A 24830-nucleotide genomic window follows, 5' to 3' on the forward strand; every position below is an offset into this window, starting at 1 on the left:
CCTGAAGATTTGTTTTCTAAACCTGTTGTCATTCGTACTGTGTAAATGTTTGAAAACAACAGTGTTCTTTTCCTTATTGTTTCTGTTATTCATTTCTTTGTTTCGATATATTTCAAGAACGCTTTAAATTCCAAGCTTCTGTGCTTCTTATTGTATCTAAAACTGTACTGGTGATTCTTGGCTCTAACAATTCTAAGTCATCTAAATTATAATCCATTCGCTCGTATAGACTCATTGTGGCTACACTCTTGTGTTGTAACGCATTATTATTGCAATTCTTGAGATGCACGTTTCATTGTAAATAGCTTCGAGTTGTTCCATAAGACCTTTTCCTCCCACTTATGACGAACATTTTCACTCGTATTTTATAACACACTGTTGAATGGGGCCGGAGATAAACAATCGCCTTCTCCTACACCAGTATTTACACTACCTGGCAAGAAACACGAAACACCTACGAGGGAGCAAGTAACTGAAATGAGTCCACGTATTGAGACGGGATGTGATATTATTTCAGTGATTACAAAATCAAATCAAATTTACAAAGAACTATACAGTATGTGCCCTTATCACTATGACGTTGTACCCTTTCTAGCCTGGATGCATGCAGTGATTTGGCTGGAAAGGGTGTCACAAACCCTTTACATCCTTTCCTGAGGGAAGCTGGCCCACAATTATTGCAACTGGTCCTCGATATGCAGGATATTGGCCCTGGGGCAGCGTTGACGTCCAAGACCCTCAGCATTACTCAACTAGCTCCTAGAGACACATGACATGCGTGGCGAACATGGTCCTGTTGAAAAATGGCACATCAGTAGTAGGATGAGGTGCAATAACGTGTGGACACACGATAACCGTAACGTGTAGCTCTACTACACTGGGCATAAGAGAGTCCGACGCGATATTAAGAGGTGTCGCATGACTTTAGTTACCTCGGTGTATGAGGATTCGACGCTACCGAATGTGCAGAAAGGTCTTTAAATTTCAGCTTTACTAAACTTCTACGAGTATAGTGACAACAACTATGCAACTTGTGATCTAATTTCATAATCGATTGCCGGCCGCTGCGGCCGAGCGGTTCTAGGCGCTTCAGTCCGGAACCGCGCTGCTGCTACGGTCACAGGTTCGAATCCTGTCTCGGGCATGGACGTGTGTGATGTCCATAGGTTATTTAGGTTTAAGTCCAGGGGACTGATGACCTCAGATGTTAAGTCCCATAGTGCTTAGAGCCATTTGAATCATTTTTTTCACAATCGATTGTCCAAGAAAAGCCAATAGCGACACCCAACATAGATCTGAACCTAACCAAAAATTTTATATAATGTGACTCGCGTATTTATGAGAGAAGTATAATAATGCTGATCGCTTGCTGGTTCCATTGATACAAGACAATACTTACCGAACAGTATAATCGTATTACTGTAAGAAGTCCATATTTCGATTGTGGAAACCAGTTAAACACATTATCCCACATTTGCCCTCCATAAACCGAGGATCGATCGTCATTAAAAACCTTAGAAGGATAACAGGTTTCATGGGGGCCAACTCATACGGCAAAATGAAAAATATCTGTCGCTTATGGACAAAGAAGTCTGTTGTGTAATACACTCATTCAGTTAAACAGGTTTTGAATAGCAGTATTTATTCAGCACATGACGGAGGTCAAAACACCATTATTTCCACATCCAACTATAATCCAGACGTATCACCTGAATTGTTGTTACTAAAATGTTAATCGGAATCTAAAATCTTCCGCAACTTTGAACATATTACCGACTCGCAAAATGTGAGAGCAATTTTTGAATTGAAAGTAGTTTTTACGGGTTCGCCGCCGGATGACGTTGTCCAAATTCCACAATATTTCCTGCAGCAACTGCCCAACATCTTCAAGTTGTTGAACCTGAAGGTGTCGGACAGTTGCTCCCAGAAAATATTTTCCTCAAAAAAGAACGGACCGCACAATTTTTCACGAGAAATGACACAAAAAACGTTCGCTTTAGGCGGATCTCTGACAAAACACCGACGAAAAGTACGCTGGGCCGAAGTCACTGACTCGCTGTTTGCGTACTGCTGCTCACAAGACGCCTTAAAAAAATGGCTCTAAGCACTATGGGACTTAACTTCTGAGGTCATCAGTCCCCTAGAACTTAGAACTACTTAAACCTAACTAACCTAAGGACATCACACACATCCATGCCCGAGGCAGGATTCGAACCTGCGACCGTTGCGGTCGCGCGGTTCCAGACTGTAGCGCCTAGAACCGCTCGGCCACTCCGGCCGGCCAAGACGCCTTACTTCCGACTGACTTCAAACTGAGTTGACGCATTAACTGACATCCAACGAAGATTTCCTTCAAACAACAGACATTTCCTTGCCGGCACGTCCAATGTTTCATAATTACTACCGTCCAAAATCATGTCATTCGTTTTGAAACAACCTCTATATTGTCCAAAATCAGGTCATTCTTTTTGAAACACCCTCCACTTTGAAATACATTTAGTATGCAACAGAAAAATTCTTGTAAATTTGCACTAATACAAAAGAAGAAAAGGCTGATATTCCGACGGGATCATTCTGCTATTATGTATGTTGTGACATCCCTTAAACTGGTGGGTACAGTGAAGTCTTTAAATACATTTTATGTAGAAGCCAAGCGTCATTTGAGGGCGAGTTAATATTATGGTAGGTCAAGAACATCTACAAAGTTTTCAATTCATGTGAAATTCAATCGATGAGTGTTTAAAGGTAATGAATGATAGTCATGTGTGACTTCGACCAGCTGATTAGACAATAAAACCTGAACTATGGAAATGTGTTTTATCTATCAACATTTACTTTGCACATAGGTAGAAAACCCGGCAACACGAGTGGGCTTCGAGACTGGAATGAACAGCAGCCACAAAGTCGATGATAAAATCCACACGTTCGATTTGTGGAGTGTCGCGCGGGATTAGCCTAGCGGTCTCAGGCGCTGCAGTCATGGACTGTGCGTCTGGTCCCGGCGGAGGTTCGAGTCCTCCCTCGGGCGTGGGTGTGTATGTTTGTACTTAGGATAATTTAGGTTAAGTGGTGTGTAAGCTTAGGGACTGATGACCTTAGCAGTTAAGTCCCATAAGATTTCACATACATTTAAACATTTTTTTGATTTGTGGAGTAGGCCCTGCTGGTGGTATAAAGAAAGGGGGCTATGATTCTTCAATCGACCCCAAGCACAGGTAAAATCATAAACTATTATATTAATATAGCTACTACTTTTTTAATTTTTTATATACCGCATTCATTGTGTTGGGCTTCTGACTGTGGATATATCGTGAGCGGTTGTGTTGAAATTGTGACCAGTTGAGTTCTATTGTTTCTTTAATTTCCCATGACCCGCCTTCCAAGCTACTGTAGACTCATTATCGCATGCTGTGTATTTACAGGTACTTTATATTTTATACGAAGCACAGCTAGTCACTGTTATTTCTCCGCAACATCTTTCAAGAATGCTGTCCCGGACCGGCACACGGTTTTAATCTGCCGGGAAGTTTTCAAACAGCGCACATTTTGTTAACTAACGTGATTGAAAAACTAGTAAACAAAGTCACACCAAAAATCGATGTAAGCATGTAGAAGGGAAACAGTATGAAATTTTCTTGAGCCTTGTGCAAGAAAGAAGGCGCAAAAACGATGTCTTGACCAAATAGCTTATGAATAAAAAATGAGTTTTCCGCTCTTGCCTATTATGCCAACCAAAATCTGATTGCTCTGGTTCGTTCATTCAATGTCATAACATAATGGTAAATAATAATAAGTAATAATAAGTAATAAGTAATAAGTAATAATAAGTAATAACAATGTTTTAGTGAAAGAATTTTAGTACTTGAATGTTCTATACTTTAGCGGGTTTTATGGTGATGGAATTTTTTTTAAACACCGCTTTAAAGTACCGTAACGAAAGATTGTCTTCATGCGTAGGTCATTCTACGTCCAAAGATGTGTGATGTCTCGGCAGCAGCAGCCCCGGGGTGCAGATGGAAAACGAAAGAAGGCTGCGGTCAGGCAGGCATTAAAACTGCGGAGCAGCAGTAATGTTACTACGTTTCGCGTTTGTTTCCCCTTTTAACGCCACCCTGGGTGGTCGCTTCCCCACGGCGCCGCTGCGGCGCATTCGCGGCCGTAATGCGCCGCGCGTCCGCTGCGAGGGCAGAAGTCAGTTGGCCGAGCGCGCGGTTGCGGCGGCCGGACCGCGGCAGAATGCCGGCTCGTGTTGGCAAGCGCAGTGCGCATGCGCGCGGAGCGTGTCCAGCGGGCGCAGTCACGCGCGGGGCTCGCGCCCAGAATCCGGTTGGCCCTCCCCCTCCCCCCACCACGGGCTCGGCGCGACGCGGAGGCGCGGGGCCGTGAGAAACTGCCCCGGCCGGCGGTTCCCAGGCCCGTGACGTCACGCTACGTGCCACCGCTGGGCGCGCGCCACGCCGCCCGCGCCGACGCGAAAACATCCGCCGGGCGTGCGAGCCGCTACGGACATTTCCAAAGACATCGCGTCGGCGAGGTTCAGTGGTAAGCGAAAGAGGATCTTCCCGATTACGGAACACTTGGCGTTGTACGGCAATCAAACCACAAAACTGAAAGAGTAGCTACTGCGGCCCTACAGTTTTTCAGGAGGGAGTACTTTTAGTAACCACTGTCCAGCAAGGACGACGGCATTATGAAAACTTTGACTGATAATTAAATATAAATAAAACAGTTTACCGTGTCTTTCACTTGCTTACCGTTCCACTATGCATTTAACTGCTTCACCCCATCATCTCCATGTGGAGAATTCACTTTCCTCATGCTAGTACAGGCGACAAATGCCTCCGTTTTGTTGCATATAAAACAGATTTCACAGTAACAACACTACTGAAATTATCGTAGATTATACAAGAGTAATGCGTAAATATAAGTAATGCAAAAAAAGCCGTCCGATGTGGCAGAGCGTTTTCAGGCCTTTCAGTCTGGAACTGCGCGACCGCTACGGTCGCAGGTTCGAATCCTACCTCGGGCATGGATGTGTGTGATGTCCTTAGCTTAGTAGGTTTAACTAGTTCTAAGTTCTAGGGGACTGATGACCTCAGAAGTTAAGTCCCATAGTGCTCAGATCCATTTGAACCTTTTTTTTTATTGTAAAAGAAAGATGCTTTGTATTGATTGCTGTCTGTTGTGTGTCCTTTTCTTTGTGAATGAGGTGTCACGTTATACAAACATGGTATACACATCAGAGATGTGACTATATTTACATTTTGGACCCTGATAAATGCAACTGCTTGAGCTTGGCTACCGTATTTAATTTAATGAACGTTATAATCAATTATTATAGCGAATACTTACATACCAGAGATGTCACGTTTGTGTGTGTGTGTGTGTGTGTGTGTGTGTGTGTGTGTGTGTGTTTGTGTGTGTGGGTGTGTTGTTTTAATAAATACGCCCAAATTTCTGATATGAATAACATCTTCAAGTAAAGCAACAGATTATCACCTCAAGTACATACAAAAAATAACAGGGCGCTGCATATTTTTATCTTTATTTTTCTTTAAAGTGTGTAAGTGGGCTGTTTAGGTTTTCTTATTGGTAACACCACGTAGCGCTCAGTATGAAAATCACTGGCTGTGCTGTGTGCAGTCTGTGGCTGGTTAGCATTCTTGTCTGCCATTCTAGTGTTGGGCAGTTGGCTGTCAACAGCGTGTAGCGTTGCGCAGTTGGAGGTGAGCCGCCAGCAGCGGTGGATGTGGGGAGTGAGATGGCGGAGTTTTGAGAGCGGATGATCTGGACAGAGACAGTAAATTTGTAATATTGGATATCATGGACTGATATAGATATTATGACTTTTGAACACTATTAAGATCCAGTAAATAATAATTTTATGATATACTCCCAAGAAAATGAGGGAGCACAAAAACACATTTCTCTTCACAGGTACTGCATACATAATTTTCTTTTCACGTACTTGGTAATTTTTTGCAGAATAAGTTTTTGTGGTGAACCCCATTAGTTACATAGACATTAAGATGTGAATAGACATTTCCCTTATATGCATTGTTGTCTTTAGTGTACTATTTTTTCTGCTTCAGCTTTGTCATACTTAGGTATAAGTTATTGCATTTGCTGCTGCTGTTTGCCAGGCATAGTGCTACTGAATTTCACTTTGTATTACTCTGTTAAGACAGTTTTACTACGGATTTCTTTTTCTTGTTTGCTGCACATTGCCTTATATTAGTTGTAATATTGCAATTGCTCTGCTAATTTATATATACTGCTGCTTGCTTTGCCAATTTCCATTTTTTTGTCATTGCTGTTTGTGTTAAGTTATGTGTTGCTGCATTGCCTCGTCCCTTAGTTTATGCATCTGAGCTCAGTAGATTTAAGTTAACTTAAGAGGGGGTAGACTATATAAGAGAATGAGTTGCGATGAATTGGAAGAAATGCATTGAGAAGTTTTATGAAAAAGTACAGAAAGCAGGTATAGATAGCACTTTTTGAAATAATGAAGAACGAAGGGAGATCTCCAAGAAGTAAAGAAAGTTTTGTTTGCAAGATACTGCAGTAAAACAAACCCTGTCCTTTCCTTTTCTGTTATTCCGCTATGTGTTTGTGTACTCTTGTATATTTGTGTTTTCCTACTTTATGTGTTTAGCTGATACGAGTTATGTTGTGGAATTTTTCTAATAATATGTTATTTTCTTTGTAAAGATGTTAGACATTATTAATTCTGTTCTGTTTTAACGCTCAAATGTGCAATTAATGTTTCAAAAAACTATTCTCATTATGTTATTTATTTATTTATGTCATAATTACTGTAACACTGATGTATATGTTATTTCTATTCTTTTGTAAAGCCTGTGTTACTACAAATGTTATCTGCACTGTTATGTTCTTTAATGATGTATTTTGTTCCTTTGTAATTGTATTCTTATGTTGAAAATTTATAATTGTATAGACACCAGTTCTTCAAATTAAGTTTCATTTCAGTGCGCACGTTCCTGTTGGTCATAATATATGCACAGTATGTGAGAAGTTGGGACTGTTAGTGCTTGCACGTGTGTTAATAATTTATCAAGGAACTGGTTAACAGCATTGCTGGTTCTAAGGACAATTCCAAAAACTTTGTGAGTGCGCAAGTGGTGGTTATGGACTTGCTATATTATCCGCAAGACTCTTCAATGGTGATTGTGCACCTGCACAGTCACAACAGATGGCTGCTGGCCGGCTCTACAAGGGCTATAGTGGGTCTGCATCTTTGATGGCCCACCAATACCATCATCTCTACAAGGACTATAGTGGGTCTGCATCTTTGATGACCCACAAATACCATTATTTCTACAAGGACTACAGTGGGTCTACACCTTCGATGGCCCACCAATACCATTATTTCTACAAGGACTGCAGTGGGTCTGCACCTCTGGTGGCCCACCAATACCATAATCTCTACTAGGACTACAGTGGGTCTGCTCTGTGATGACCTATCTACCAATATTCTTCAAAACTTCGACTGACTCTGTTGTGGGTTTGCTCTGTTGTGGCCCATTACCTGTTTGCATGTCAAGAGTCACCACTGTCTTTCTGTTGGAAGGTCAACACTACTTATTCAAGACTGCACAGAAATCGACTACTTCCGTGTGCATTCTCTTTTACTGCTCAGACTTTGAGAAAAAAAACACTGCAATTTTACTGTGATGAACGATCAGGACTGTCTTTGTGGACTGTGAAAAAAATTTAGCTTTTGACCAACATTGTATCGATAAGTGTGTGCATTTTATTTCTTTGTTATTGTAATTATGAAAAATTTTTTCAAATATGTATTAGTCAGTGCCCAAAACAATTTGTAAAATTTTTTGTGGGGAGCATGGGGGCTATGTAAGTGGGCTGTTTAGGTTTTCTTATTGGTAACGCCAGGTAGCGCTCTGTATGAAAAACACTGGCTGTGCTATGTGCAGTCTGTGGCTAGTTTGCATTGTTGTCTGCCATTGTAGTTTTGGGCAGTTGGCTGTTAACAGCGCGTAGCGTTGCGCAGTTGGAGGTGAGCTGCCAGCAGTGGTGGATGTGGGGAGAGAGATGGCAGAGTTTTGAGAGCGGATGATCTGGACGTGTGTCCATCAGAGACAGTACATTTGTAAGACTGGATGTCATGAACTGCTATATATATTATGACTTTTGAACACTATTAAGGTAAATACATTGTTTGTTCTCTATCAAAATTTTTCATTTGCTAACTATGCCTATCAGTAGTTAGTGCCTTCAGTAGTTTGAATCTTTTATTTAGCTGGCAGTAGTGGCGCTCGCTGTATTGCAGTAGTTCGAGTAACGAAGATTTTTGTGAGGTAAGTGATTTGTGAAAGGTATAGTTTAATGTTAGTCAGGGCCATTCTTTTGTAGGGATTATTGAAAGTCAGATTGCGTTGCGCTAAAAATATTGTGTGTCAGTTTAAGCACAGTCATGTATAATTTTTCTAAGGGGACGTTTCAAGTGCACTCTACTATAATTTACCTTTTTTCAGCTTTGGCAGTGTTGTTTCTCAAACAATATGTCTATCAAAGCAAAAGACAAAACGTAGCCCGTTTTTCACATGGACTTCTGATGTGAAAAAGCCTCTGTGTCGTGCATAACACCAAGAATCTAAACACATAATTATCAACCGAAATATGCTGGTGTGAACAATCTAAATGCATACTGATACAGTAAACGAGTAACTGAAGAAGAAAAATGTTTTATCTGTAAATATTTCCAGCGTTTTTTTTAAGTAAACTAATTGACCCCTTTCTTGTAGGCAGTCATCTGAACGGAGCGATGAAGTTGTTCTAAATGCTTTATCCGAAAATTATCTTAAACAGCTAATCAGGGAGTCGATTCGTGAAAATAACATATTAGCTCTCCTGGTTACCAGCGAACCCGAACTTATCGTCCCAGTTAGCGCATATCAGGGCATGAGTGATCATAAAGCCATTAAAGCATCACCCAATAAGCCTGTAAATAGGAATATAAAGGAAGGTAGGAAGATATTTATGCACAGCAGGAGCGACAAGAAACAGATTTCAGATTACCTGAGCTGTGGACATGAAAATATCATCTCCACACTGTTGAGCATTAATGGTCAAAGATCTAGAGAATTGAACAATTCACCTTCGTCATGTATGTCTCGAGGATAGTGAGGGATGGGAGAACATCCCCCTCCCCCCCCCCCCCTGGAACCACAGCCATGTTCGCCTGCAGTTAAACATGTAGTTACATGGGGTGTTCGAGAAGTCTCTTCGCAGTGCCGTGCGATTGTTAGCCGCGCGTGCTGTATGCAGCAGTGAATATACTGAGATGAAACTCAGTGTAATAGAAGTTATTAATTTATTGAATATTCATTTTTACTTACAAATTTTCACATTAAATGTTGAATAAAAAAATTCTCAAATGTGTGTGAAATCTTATAGGACTGCTGAAGTCATCAGTCCCTAAGCTTACACACTACTTAACCTAAATTATCCTAAGGACAAACACACACACCCATGTCCAAGGGAGGACTCGAACCTCCGCCGGGACCAGCCGCACACTCCATGACTGCAGCACCTTAGCCCCCTTGGGTAATCCCGCGCGGCTGTTGATAAATACACAATTCAATTCGTTTAACCACGTTTCCAAACACAAGCTGTGACATTTCTTCTGTAACAGAAGCAGTGAAAGTGGATATTGCGCCTACTGCAGTGGCCGTGCGGTTCTAGGCGCTACAGTCTGGAGCCGAACGGGTTTGAATCCTGCCTCGGGCATGGATGTGTGTCATGTCCTTAGGTTAGTTAGGTTTAATTAGTTCGAAGTTCTAGGCGACTGATGACCTCAGAAGTTAAGTCGCATAGTGCTCAGAGCCATTTTTTGTGGATATTGCAGTTTTCAATTCATCGATGAAATTTGGACCGTTTTTATAGACAGTTGCTTTCGCTGTACCCCAGAAGAAAAAGTCAGGTGGTGTTAGATCAGGCGATCATGGAGATTATGCGATCACCAATAACATCAGCAAGCAGTGACACTGAAGCATGAGCTGTATGCGCGGTTGCACCATTCGTTGAAAATAACCGTTCAGTATTTCACTTAACACAAGTTCTCCTATGAATGGTTACAGAATATCACTGCCGTATCGTTGTGCGTTTATTGTTTCGTTGAAAAATATGGACCCACAATCATACGGCACTGCGGAGAAACTTTTGAACACCCCGTATCTTGCTAGAAGACAAACTCTGTGAAATATAAATTTTAGGTACAATCTATAATCGGGACAGCTTCTTTTGTTTTGCAGACGAATGTTTAGTAACGCATTAATAGCTTACGCAGTACAGCAGAACATAACGCTTGTTTTGTTATTAAATTTGCGTTTCACTTATAGTGAGAGTAATTCGGATTTATTATATTTAAGCCACAACTCTACTTCAGAATGTGTAAATGACATGCGTGCTATATACACAAACAGATAGCGTATTCTACGGTCACAGGTTCGAATCCTGCCACGGGCATGGATGTGTGTGATGTAATTAGGTTAGTTAGGTTTAAGTAGTTCTAAGTTCTTGGGTGACTGATGACCTCAGAAGTTAAGTCCCATAGTGCTCAGAGCCATTTTTTTTAGATAGCGTATTGCGACTCTTCAAGCTTTCCCGGCAGACATGAACCACCTGAAGATGTCAGACACTTGCTCTGAGGAAATATTGTGGAAAATGCACAACGTCATTCGCAAACCCGTGAAGACTATTTACAGATAGTACATTCATGGCCTCAACTGGTTCATTCCACGTGATTTCGTTAGAAATCGTGTAAATTATCTATGGAACTTGCAACTAATTAACTAATTAAAAATCCCATTTAAGAACTCTGTATATCAGAGTAACTTTCCCTTGGCTGTATGTGGCTATGATTTATTATTATTATTATTATTATTATATTTATGGTTATACAGTTGTCCACACGTTCGATATTTCACAGCAATCAGTCTATAGTTTTATCTTCTAGTAACAACAATTCTGCTTTGAATTACGCTCCTCGGGACATTTAACTCCTTATTTTATGAGACAATAAGAAAAAATTGTGTATGCTATGTATGACTCTTAAGGCCTCGCTGCTTACACAATGTGTCCTGTTTGTCTTGACCACCCAAGTAAGTTTTCGTGCAGAAGCAAAATAAGAAAGAATAACGTATCACGCAAATGTTGTTTAGTTAGCTGGGGGACATTAACTAGAGCGGTTACCTTGCAAGGGTCGGAGAAAAGAGAATTACTTTGTCCCTTCGCCAGATGTTAACAACAATATTTTGGAATATGTTAAATTTTAGTGACTTCAATAATAAAAGAAGCGACTTAAAGCACAAGAGGACATTCAAGACCAGACAAAAGGTAAATAGTTCTTAAACACTAGTGTCAATAGAACACCCTCGGAAGAAGTGGTTCTGTGGGTCCTGCAGCACACATCAAGACAAACATCATACACAAATAATGATAGCTGACAGCAAAAATTTTCGTATTGTTGTAGTTTCCTGGCGATGTAGTGTACACTGCTCAACATGTTGCGCAAGCCTATTTTAAGCAGTTGTGAGCGTGTGGGTGCTATTCCGTCATTCAGGGCAACGGATTAATCTGAGATGTACCCTTTACCCTGTGGCTCTTGTAAGATGCAATTTCCACCCCCACACTACAACAGAAGTCAGACAGACGCTCCTAACATTCTAAAGAGAAATACCTGAAAAACCTTCAGCAATAAATATCTTCTGGAGTCGTCCACTGTAAGGAAATGACACAAAAATTCATAAAATTTCTCACGTAACTAGTGGGATATTTGGGTGCTGGAGTAGTGCTAGTTAGTGTAAGAAAAACATGAAAGTAACGAAAATTATTATTTATTTTGCAAAAGTTTGAAACGTCCCCTTAGAACAATTATATATGACTGTGTTTAATCTGACACACAATATTTTTAGCGCAACATAATTTGACTTCCAAAAATCCCTATAAAATAATGGCCCTGACTAACATTAACCTATACCTTTCACAAATCACTTACCTCACAAAAATCTTCGTTACTCGAACTACTGCAATACAGCGAGCACCACTACTGCCAGCTAAATAAAAGATTCAAACTACTGAAGGCACTAACTACTAATAGGCATAGTTAGCAAATGAAAGATTTTGATATAACACAAACAATGTATTTACCTTACTAGTGTTCAAAAGTCATAATATATATAGCAGCTCATGACATCCAGTCTTACAAATTTCAAAACTCCGCCATCTCTCTCCCCACATCCACCACTGCTGGCAGCTCACCTCCAACTGCGCAACGCTACGCGCTGTTCACATCCAGCTGCCCAACACTACAATGGCAGACAACAATGGAAATTAGCCACAGACTGCTCACAGCACAGCCAGTGATTTTCATACAGAGCACTATGTAACGTTGCCAATAAGAAAACATAAAAATCCTACTTACAAATTCTGAGAAGTCACAATGGCACTTTTAGTTATGAACTGAACAAGTTAATTCTGGGTTCTTTTCGGAATGTGAAGTTACCTCTTAATGATAAGATTCGCTAATTAAATTTCTATACAAAGATGAAGATTCTTATTGACTTGGCAGAATGGCTGAGAGCCGCACCTACTCAACTTGAATAATTATCCGTTAGAATGTTGCTAGGTACGGTCGAGGCTGTCGCGTGTGAAATGCAGTGAAGTGTACTGTTGTGGAGGAAATATGGGGCTCACAAGAGCTGTAGCGCACAATACCGTAAGCTGTGATGACTGCTGTCAGTGCTGTTCGCTGCTGACAAATAAGATAACTCTCGTTCTATCTGGATTGACCTTTACCAATCAAACTCTCCCTATGCCTTGATGAAGTCAAGGACTCCTATTCACCCCTAGTCTAACTATTGGCGTGGTACACTGGTCAGATAACCAGTCCACCGCGATGCCATTCAAAAATTCGCTCGCAGGCGTTTAACTATAACTCTGTCCGTTCACACCGTACCGCACAATAAGTGTGGCGGCCAACACAGTGAACAATGCTTAATCGCAAGGACTCAATAGAGAGTCGCACTCCGATTTGCTCTCCACAGTGGTGCTCTCCCAGTGAAGTACTGAGGAGAGACTTATTCCTCACTCTTTGAGTACACGTACAAGCGCAGACGCTCTCGTTACGTGTTCTCGCTCCAAGAGCGACAGCGGAACGGCCCCTCTCCATGCCAGACTTGAAGGGGTATATCTTTCGGTCTCTTCCATTACTCCTTCAGCTCAAGGCGTCAGAATATCGTCTGCCAATCAGCATTGCTCTTCTAAAACGGGAGAATGACGTTTCGTTTAAGGCGAACAATCCGGAAAACTGTAACATCGGCATTTGGCGTTTGCTGTGTCCCTGTGAAAACCTCTGAAATTGTGTGTTATGTTTGTAAATAATGCGTAGGCTGGGCGCTCCCACACAATGTAGCGGAATTTGCTTTTAAGCCGAACACAGGGTCGTTCTCCCCTTTCACTCGGGCAAACGCTGTCCGCTCCACGGGCGGTCGAGATTGACTCGTCCTCTGAAGTGACCGACCTCCCGGCGGGCGGTCTGCCTCTCTCGAACTAAAAGCTCCTGTGACCGTCGTGTCTGGAATGTATGTGTGTACGCCAGCTTCGAGTATTTCAACCACAGTACGCTTACTTGTTATTTGCATATCGTTTACATGAATTCATACACAATTGACTTTATCTTATCGAGTTTGGGTTCGAATGAAGCGTCTTCATGTGCGGAATATAATTGTGAGGGCGGAATATGTAAGCAATGAAGGTCAGGAGACCACGACGTCTTACAGAGTGTACCAACAAACTGTAACTGATGGCGGTTACTGTGAAACGTACTTATTTAGAAGCAGTGTATTCGCCGTAACATTGAGTCCCGGGAGAGCAGGAGTCACTGACAGTCGAAGATTTCGGATCGCAAGGTAGTAGTAATTGGATGACTTCTGACAGCAGGAGGATAGTTTTAAGTACATTAATATTGCTGTGCCAGCTTTCTGTCACGATATGTTGCCGTTTACAGACAAGATCAGAGAAGGATATTCTTATAGTGAATATAATAAATTATGCCAGAAGCAGATTATGATCGTACGGTAGCTGAAACAATTAACGGATGCAGTAAATGTGTATGCTTAAAGAACAATGTATGGACGAGGTGACATAAAGCTTATGACCGCTAAAATAAGAAGGAAGATCCTCTTATTTACGGAGGATAATGTTCTTTCAACAAAGCGTAGGACACTTAAATCTCAGTTTATAATGGGATCTAAACCAAAAGTTGTAGAACTAAGTAAAATCAGGTGCTACTCCACACAAACGTAAGTGTACTCAAACATCAACATCGCAGTGTGTAAACTGACTGGTGAAGAGAATTTGGTTCCAAAAATGTTTATACTGTTCTCAACATCGGATGAGGTACATATTATTCGGTCGACTTTACCGCTTCGTTGACCGAAGCTGTAATAATTTGCCGCTAGAGGGCTCTGCCTTGTGGTGTGTAACATAGCTGTGTGTAACGTAACTATGTCAGTGCGTTAGAAACAGAGTGTCACATAAAATAGATGAGACTGGATATTGTCAACAATTTCTTCTGCGTTTTGAGTGTGAGGGTGATGGGTTCCTTAACGACATTTTGACAGTTGATTAAATCTGAGTTCACCATTTCGAACCAGAAAACAAAATATCATCAATTGAGTTCGGACACAAAGAATCACTGCAGCCAAAAACGTTCAAGACCATGCAACCATCAGGCAAAGTTGTGCTCACAGTGTTCTGGAATGTTTAAGGCGTGGCACATATGGAATGGATGCCCAAAGGTATCACCATAAACTCTGCGAGGTACTGCGAGACCCTCAGAAAACTAAAAGCGTGAATTCGAAGAGTCGTCCACATATGGAGCACCATCTCTTTCAGCATGACAATGCCAAGCCACACACGACACCTGCAACAATCCTACGCCCTGGCCTTACCGTCATCGACCATTGTCCATACAGTCACCACGTTGACCCTTTTTTATCCGTTTGCAACACTTAAGCAACACCTACGAGGACTTCACTTTGACAGTGATGAAGCGGTGCAAGCAGAGACGAGGTTGTGGCCCAGTCAACGATGTCAAACATTCTACAGTGATTTACGAGGGTAACTCCAAAAGAAATGCACACTATTTTTGTAAAAATACAGTTTTCATTCTGTATGTGTGAAAGTTTTACAGTGTGTAGATACATCCTTCCCGCTTGTTTTCAAACTTGGTTCAACCTGTTCCCATGAGTGGTGCCGTCACAGCATGTCGCCAAGATGGCTGCTACACATGACGTTCGTCAGAAGCAACGTGCTGTCATAGAATTCCTGTGCTGTGGAAACGAGACAGTGGGAAACATCCACAAGAGGTTAAAAAAGGTGTATGGAGATGCTGCTAGCTATCGCTATACAGTTAGTCGGTGGGCAAGCAGGTTACGTGATGAAAGCGGGCACGGCAATATTGAGGATTGCCCTCGCAGCGGCAGGCCTCGTACTGCACACACTCCAGACAATGTGCAGAGAGTTAACGCATTGGGTGCCGGCCGAAGTGGCCGCGCGGTTAAAGGCGCTGCAGTCTGGAACCGCAAGACCGCTACGGTCACAGGTTCGAATCCTGCCTCGGGCATGGATGTTTGTGATGTCCTTAGGTCAGTTAGGTTTAACTAGTTCTAAGTTCTAGGGGACTAATGACCTCAGCAGTTGAGTCCAATAGTGCTCAGAGCCATTTGAACCATTTAACGCATTGGTGCCGCGCGGGATTACCCGAAAAAAAGCGGTCTAAGGCGCTGCAGTCATGGACTGTGCGGCTGGTCCCGGCGGAGGTTCGAGTCCTCCCTCGGGCATGGGTGTGTGTGTCTGTCCTTAGGATAATTTAGGTTAAGTAGTGTGTAAGCTTAGGGACTGATGACCTTAGCAGCTAAGTCTCATAAGATTTTTTAACGAATTGGTGACTGCTGACAGACGCATCACAGTGAACGAATTGTCACGCTACGTTGGGATAGGGGAAGGAAGTGTTTGCAGAATACTGAAAGTGTTGGCGTTAAAAAAGGTTTGTGCCAGGTGGGCTCCCAGGATTTTGACAGTGGTTCACAAGGAAACAAGAAAAACGGTATGCAGCGAAGTTTTGGAACAGTACGAGAATGGAGGAGATGAATTTCTTGGAAGAATTGTGACAGGTGATGAAACATGGCTCTATTATTTTTCACCAGAGACGAAGAGGCAATCAATGGAGTGGCATCATGCAAATTCACCCAAGAAAAAAAAATTGAAAACCATACCTTCTGCTGGAAAAGTTTTGGCCACGGTGTTTTTCGATTCCGAGGGACTCTTGCTTGTGGACATCATGCCAAGTGGAACCACTATAAATTCCGATGCATATGTGACGACACTGAAGAAACTTCAAGCTCGACTGAGTCGTGTTCGACCACATCGGCAAAAGCAGGATGTTTTGCTGTTGCACGACAATGCACGGCCACATGTCAGACAAAAAACTATGGAAGCGATCGCAAAACTCGGATTGGACAACACTGAAACACCCGCCTTACAGTCCTGACCTGGCTCCATGTGACTATCATCTCTTTGAGAAACTGAAAGACTCTCTTCTTGGAACAAGGTTTGAAGATGATGACTCCCTTGTGCACACTGCCAAACAGTGGCTCCAACAGGTTGGTCCAGAATTTTACCGTGCGGGTATACAGGCGCTGGTTCCAAGATGGCGTAAGGCAGTTGAGAGGGCTGGAAATTATGTGGAGAAACGAAAATATTGTTCCTAAAGGATGTATCTATACATTGTAAAACTTTCAAACATGTAGAATAAAAGATGGATTTAAAAAAAATAGTGTGCATTTCTTTTGGAGTGACCCTCGTATTTAAGACTGAACAGTCGACACCGTAATAATATTTCATTTTTAACCGGTTTCGGCTTATCTTAAAACCGGTTAATAAAGAAATATTATTGCGATCTCGACTGCTCAGTTTTAAATAAAGAATCAGGTCGCTGCCCTCCGTGGACTATGTTGTCAAAATTTATGGTTTCTATAACAAACTGGTCTCTCGTTGAGAGAAATATGTTCGTCGCCAGGACGACTACGTTGAGAAATAAATATGTAGATATGAAGAATAAATATGCAGAATTTTAATAAAGTTTGTTTTGTTTTAGCTTTAAGAGTTTTCACATAAAATATTCGGAGGCATTACTTTTCAGCACACCGTCTTAGTATGTAATATAGGCCTACCACAGTCTAGCTTCCACATAACAAATTGCTGAAGACCAGTTTCGAATAGCATTCATTATCAAGTTTATTACAAATTCGAATGAAAAACGTTTGGCGAAAACCTTGATAATGGAGTTTTCGGTAGTATACTTCTGTGTTGATGTCTGTTGTACAAGCATAAGCTGTTATCACAACGATATGACAATCCCAAAAAAGGCAACGTCACCTAGCCCGATCACGGTTGGGACTTCACCATTTTTGGCAGAGGCGAATCCTCATGTTTCCATTGCTTATTTTTCCACGTCTTTTTGGCTCAAAGTGCTACATCCTGCACTCGAAGACGGTGATGTAGTCCGTTGATGCCTCTGTACGACTGGTATTTTCGGTGGGTGTGATCAGTCGCGGAACCCAAAGTGTGGCAACCTCCATCAAGTTCAAAATGTGGAAACCTTATCCATGATCGGTTTTCACTTTTTCCACTATCAGTTGTGATACACTACTCCGCTCCTCTTGCACTTTCCGATTCGTCACAGAGCGATGGTCTTCCGTGACCACACTGGAACCTAAACGCTGTGTCATACTTTAGTGAGTTGTTGTCGTACGCTTCCACCAACTCACAATGGATTCTTTTTAATATTTGTGAAAGAAGTCATTCCGCTTTAGGCTGTTAAAATATTATTTACAGCGATTTTAATTCCGACACGTGATCATTTTCAAGCTTTCTGAAAGCAGTCACACATCAAATACCGGTGTAATGTACGTAGTTACGAAATTAACAAAAATTGAAAGATTAAAATTTCGAAGCTACTTACGTGGGCTGTTGTAATCCACTAAATAATATAAAGCTGTGACATGTTATATAAGAGCAGTTGCATGTGGTGTGAATTTACCTACCTTTGCGTACACCATGCGAGTACACTTACAGAACTGGGTGAAATGAACATATAACCACTTAAATTGGAATCTCATGTAGCAGGCCTGATAAATGGATAATAAAAGTGGCAAAGATGTAAGCATGCAGAGAATATGAGCTATGGAATGCAAAGATGCTATTGTATATAGTCGATATAATGTAGTATGTGATACATGTGTGCAGGAAATAGAAAAGTGACAGAAATATGTGTTAACTAAAAACGCAATCCACAAATGAAACTGATAATGTAGATTAATAGCAAATAAAAAGATGAAGTGACCGAGTCACAATAAAACAATAACCACAAATATATATGTGCAGAAGAGGGTCTAAAATCTCAGAGTGGTTCATTGACAGTGACCGGGCTAAATAACTCACGAAATTAGCATCAAATGAAAAAATAAGAACAAATCTGTTCGAGCATGACGGGGGAAAACAGATGGCGCTATGGATGGCCCACCAGATGGCGCTGCCATAGGTCAAACTGATAGAAACTACATTTTTAAAATAGGTACCCTCATTTCTATTACATAATCATATAGTACGTAAATAAATGTGAATGTTTGATTTGGGATATTTATTTCGCTTTGTGATGGATGGCGCTGTAATATTCCAACGCCAACAATATGCCTCGCCCATTTTGATGAATAGTTGGTAACGAAGTGATTTTTTAAATAAAACAGAAAAAGTAGTTACGTTTGGATTTTATTTCTGTTGTTCCAATGTGATACATTTACTTTTGTGTCCTTGTCATAAATTATGGTAAAGCATGCTGTTACTGCGTAGCAACCTTAATAACCTCATTAATATAATAAATGCTCAAAATGATGTCCTTCAACTTCAATGCATAGTCCTATGACGATACGCGTAACGAAATCCCTCTCAATAACGAGTAGATCGCCTTCAGTAATTGTCGCACATGCATTGACAATGCGCTGACGCATGTTTTCAGGCGTTGTCGGTGGATCACGATAGCAAATACCTTCCAATTTTCCTCAAATAAGAAGTCCGGAGATGTAAGGTTCGGTGGACGTGCAGGCCAAGGTATGGTGCTTCTAGATCCAACCCACCTGTCATTAAATATTCTCTTTAATACCGCTTCAACTGCACGCGTAGTATGTGCCGGACATTCATCATGTTGAAAGTACATCGCCGTTCTCTCATGAAAAGAAACATCTTGTGGTAGAATCGGTAAAACCTTAATTAAGAAATCGGCGTACACTGCACTATTTAGATTGCCATCGATAAAATAAGGCACAATTAGATGTCCTCTCCTAATTCCACACCATACATTAACCCGCCAGGATCGCTGATGTTCCACTTGTTGCAGCCATAGTGGATTTTCTGTTGCCCAATAGTGTATATTATGACGGTTTACGTTACCTCTGTTTGTGAATGTCGCTTCGTCACTAAACATAACTCTTGAAAGAAACCTGTTATCCTCTCGTAATTTATTTTGTGGCCGGTGGCAAAAATTTACACGGCGTTCAAAATCAGCGCTATGCAATTCCTTGAGCATAGAAATATGGTGAGGGTGAAATGTATGATGATGTAGAATTTTCAAATCCGACGTTTTTGAAATTCCCCATTCCCGCTCAATTTGTCTGGTACTGATGTGCAGATTAGCCTCAACTGTAGCTAAAACACTTATTTGGGCATCTTCATTTGTTGCAGTTCTTGGTTGCGTCTTCTTCTTTTGCTGAAAGCTTCTGGTTTCTTTAAATACATTAACCCTCCGACGAAAGGTCCGGACACTTAGATGCTGTTTGTCAGGATAACGATCAACATACATAGCACAAGCTTGTTGTTCATTTTGATCACAATAGCCATAAATAAACAACGTACCTACCTTTTCTGCGACTGTTAAACGTTCCATCTTAACAATATTATGTCTTCCACGTAATTATTAGGACTGGGAAAGAGTATTACCATACATAATTTAAGTAATGAATTGCACACAATGCTATCGGTTGCCTTGCTACATTTGTGAGAATATTACAGCCCCATCCATCGCAAAGCGAAACACATGTTCCAAATCAAAAAATTCCTATTTATTTACGTACTATACGAATATGTAATAAAAATGGGGGTACTTGTTTTAAAAAAATGCAGTTTCTATCAATCTGACCTATAGCAGCGCCAACTAGTGGGGTGTCCATAGCGCCATCTGTTTTCCCCTGTCACGCTGAAACAGATTTTTTCTTCTTACTTTTTCGTTTGATGCAAATTTCGTGAGTTATTTGGCGCGGTCACTGTCAATGGACCACGCTTTATATGAAAGCAGCGAACCCCACATATTTCTATCACTTCTCACTTTCCTCCTTTCTGTGTACCTGTGTCAAAAACCACATGATATCGACTACATATATTAGCATCTTTGCAATGCATAGCTCATACTCTTTGTATGTTTGTATCTTTTCTGATCCATTTGCCACGCCCGCTAGACGAGATTTAAATTTAAATGTTTATATCATTATTTCACCAGCTTTCTAACGACTATTCGCATGGCGTATGGGACAGCGGATAAATTCAGGTCACCACATGAAGTTGCACCAACACAGCATGTCACAGCTTCATATTATTGAGTAGGCTGCAACACCCCACCTAAGTAGCTTTCAAATTTTCATTTTTTAACGTTTTTCAATTTCATGATTATGTACATTATATCTGAGGGCTGACTGTTTTCAGAATGCTGGAAAATGGCCACGTGTCGAACTGCAATCGCAGTAAATACAGTTTTAACACACTAAACCGAAATGCCTTCATTTAAATATTTCATGAAGGTTGTGGACACAGTCGTCATCAAATTTCTTGTTAAAGTTCTTGCTGCACAGAGTTCATGGCAGGCATCTTATTATCAAAAGGTCACAGCCTCTGTAGAAAAATAAACAAAAGACATTTGCGTACTGCAACTACTTTTAATCTTTAGATTATCAATTGGCAGAACTTTTGGTGAATACCACATGTACACAATTTTAAAATATAATGCATGCTTATCATCAAGGATTATTAAAATTCTATAGATGTGGTACTCATCATGAAACAATCCGAGGTAAATAAGCATAGAGTTGATAACCTCAAGGATAGAACTATTTCGTGATAATAAAATGAGTTTTTAGCAGCTTGTGGTTTGACAGTAACAACTGGTAGCATTCAATCGTTTTGTGTCCTATACACAACTCAACACAACGTTTCGAGGGACAGTTCTCCCGTCATTAGCTCTCGAGGTTAAAACACTAAACCATTTACGTACACATTTATGACGCTCTTAAAATAAAACAGAAAGAAAACAAATTGGTCTTTCAGTACTCGTCTTACATTAAAACCCTCGGCTTCTGTCACTAGGCATCTCATCTCTCACCGCATTGCGCGCACCAGGCCACAACCTCCTAGAGGCTACAAGGGCGTCATTTTGATGATTCTCCATGTGTTTCAATTACACGAGCTGAATCTGATGATCCGATGACAATGGCACTGTCTCTTGATACGCGCTGTCCAGTTCGTTTAGGACGGTTTAGCGCTAACAGTTATTATTGCTAAAACATATCAAGCACTGTCGCACAACCTGGAAGTGGATACCATTAAATAGCTTGTGGCTGTGTTACAACAAAACGTGAGCTTGTACTTTTGCAGCATTGTTAGATTTCAATTTCAGGAAACAAATAACCGCAAACTACATTACTTTGCCAATGGACAGCTAAACATTGTTTTGGCGTGCTATGAAACTGCGGAAAGAGGACTGCAATTTGTTCCTTGCACCTGCTATCCAAGAAGAAGAAAGAAAAGAAAGAAAGGTTAGGAGTACAAGGTCGGGTTAAGGAAAGGAGTCGGCCGAGTTCTTCTAAAGCAGTCATCCCGACATTAGCCTTAGGCGATTTAAGGAGGATGGCCGGACGCGGACATGAACCGTCATCTCACCGAATGCGAGCCCCATGCATTGACCACTGCGCTACCTCGCTCTGTCACCTGTAAGCAAACAGAACATTGATTACGAGACCTTATTTTCATTTTGTGGTTTGCCGGCTGCGGTGGCCGAGCGGTTCTAGGCGCTTCAGTCCGGAACCGAGCGACTGCTACGGACGCAACTTCGAATCCTGCCTCGGGCACGGATGTGCGTGATGTCCTTAGGTTAGTTAGGTTTAAGTAGTTCTAAGTTCTAGGGGCCTGATGACCTCAGATGTTAAGTCCCATAGTGCTCAGAGCCTTTTGAGTCATTTTGTTGTTTGGTGAAGAAACCTGCTTCCACCACAGTGACGAATCGGGCCAGCTACGTGCAGGTGGTGCGCCAATGGACTGACACCGTCAGCGAGCTGGGAGCAGGCAGGTGCAGGGACAAGTATTCTCGGAATGTGTGTACGTTCCCACTTAGGGCCCCTCCACACGCGCGGTGTTAAGTCCGAATTTCTGTGACGTGTCGAGGCGAGGACGGTACGTGCTCCGACTGTCCGCTTTAAAGCACAGTGGCTGAGAGAAGAGGGCGAGGGGGGAGGGGTAGCCGAGAGGAGAGGCAGCCGTCAGCCGCCAGCCGCGCCGACGTGACGCTGCGGCGCGTGGGCGGAAGCGAGGTGGGCCCACGGCAGAACGGGACCCGGGACGCGCTCGCGCATCGCGGGCGGCCCACGCGCTAGGCGCAGGCATCTGGGCCCGCCGACCTACACGTTCGCTCTTCACAAACTTCACCAGAGCCACTAAGTGCTTCTGTCGTCTGCAACGTTTCTGCCTCTTCCAGCCATCATTACATTATTGTCAAGCAAACCATCATATGTACTGTTGAAGGCAGCTGATGTCATTAGGAAGTAACGTTCAGTGTATGCGACCTGGGAATTCAACACGTAATGAGACAGTAAATAGAAGACACTGACACACAATTATTTTTCCATCTCCTTTTTCTGATTTTGTTGTATAATTTATTTTTGAGTATTTCAGTATAGGCGGCAATGTGCTACACTGGTGAAGCAGTTACTTTCACATAACGTTGCTGACAAGTAACACAGTTCGACGATACTTCCCAGAGTCGTGTGAAGTTAGCACCCCTTTCTCGAGAAATATACATTTTTTTCACAGTTCTTGTTAGATGTGCCATAGTTCTAGAGTTCTTTGCATAAAATATCAATAGTTCTGCAAAATGTAACGAAGAAAACAACAATACTCGAAAAAATTTTCGTATCGAAAACATTCTCTGACAATTTCCGCGAAATGTAAATAAGTACAAGAGTTCTGAGCACAGTTCTGAACAGAGCTCGAAGAGTTCTTTCGAAAATCCAAGTAACATTTTTTTCTGCAGCTAATAGTTTACGAGATAATTGCAATTTAAGGAGAAAATCTTTTCACTTACTGTGAAGTTGGCAGCTTTTTTTTCAGAAATGTATATTATTTTCAGAGTTCTTGATAGATATGCCATAGTTCTAGAGTTCTTTGTACAAAATTTGAATAGTTCTGCAGAATTTAGCGACGAAAACAACAATATTCGAAAAAATTTTCGTATCGAAAACAATCTTTGGCAATTTTCGCAAACTGTAAATAAGTACAACAGTTATGAGCACAGTTCTGAACAGAACTCCAAGAGTTCTATCGAAAACCCAAGTAACATTTTTTTGTGCAGCTAATAGCTTACGAGATAATTGCAATTTAAGGAGAAAATCTTTTCACTTACTGTGAAGTTGGCACCCTTTTTTTTCAGAAATGTATACTTTTTCAGATTTCTTGGTAGATATGCCATAGTTCTAGAGTTCTTTGCACAAAATTTCAATAGTTCTGCAGAATTTGGCGAGGAAAACAATATTCGAAAACATTTTCGTATTGAACACATTCTTCGTCAATTTTCGCAAATTGTAAATAAGTACAACAGTTCTGAGCACAGTTCTGAACAGAACTCCAAGAGTTCTATCGAAAACCCCAGTAACATTTTTTTGTGCAGCTAATAGCTTACGAGATAATTGCAATTTAAGGAGAAAATCTATTCACTTACTGTGAAGTTGGCACCCTTTTTTTCAGAAATGTATACTTTTTTCAGAGTTCTTGATAGATATGGTATAGTTCTAGAGTTCTTTGTAAAAAATTTCAATAGTTCTGCAGAATTTAGCGAAGAAAACAACAATACTCGAAAAAATTTTTGTATCGAAACCATTTTTTGTCAATTTTCGCAAAAATTAAACTTGTACAACAGTTTTGAGGACAGTTCTGAACAGAACCCCAAGAGCTCTATCGAAAATCCTAATAACATTTTTCTATGGCGATAATAGTTTGTGATAAATTGATTTAATGTGGGACACACTTTCTCTACAGAAAATATAAATATATTCGTACAACAGTTCTGATGACAGTTCTGGACACCACGTCAAGAGTTCTATCGAAATTCCTAGTAGAATTTTTTAGTGCAGGTAATAGTTTAAGAGGTAATTGCAACTTAATTAAGAACCTCATAAGAGCTCCTACTGTGAAACTGGCGCCCTTTTTTCAGAAATATATATTTTTTTCAGAGTTCTTGATAGATAAGTCATAGTTCTAGAGTTCTCTGTACAAAATTTCAATAGTTCTGCAGAATTTAGCGAAGAAAACAACATTGTATAACATAGCTGATTCAGGAACCCTTTCCTTCTGATACAATTCTTACTGTTGCCACAATATATCACTTGTGCATAGATTCCAACTGTACTGAT

Source organism: Schistocerca piceifrons, chromosome 3 (assembly GCF_021461385.2).
Source record: "Schistocerca piceifrons isolate TAMUIC-IGC-003096 chromosome 3, iqSchPice1.1, whole genome shotgun sequence".
NCBI lineage: Eukaryota > Metazoa > Arthropoda > Insecta > Orthoptera > Acrididae > Schistocerca > Schistocerca piceifrons.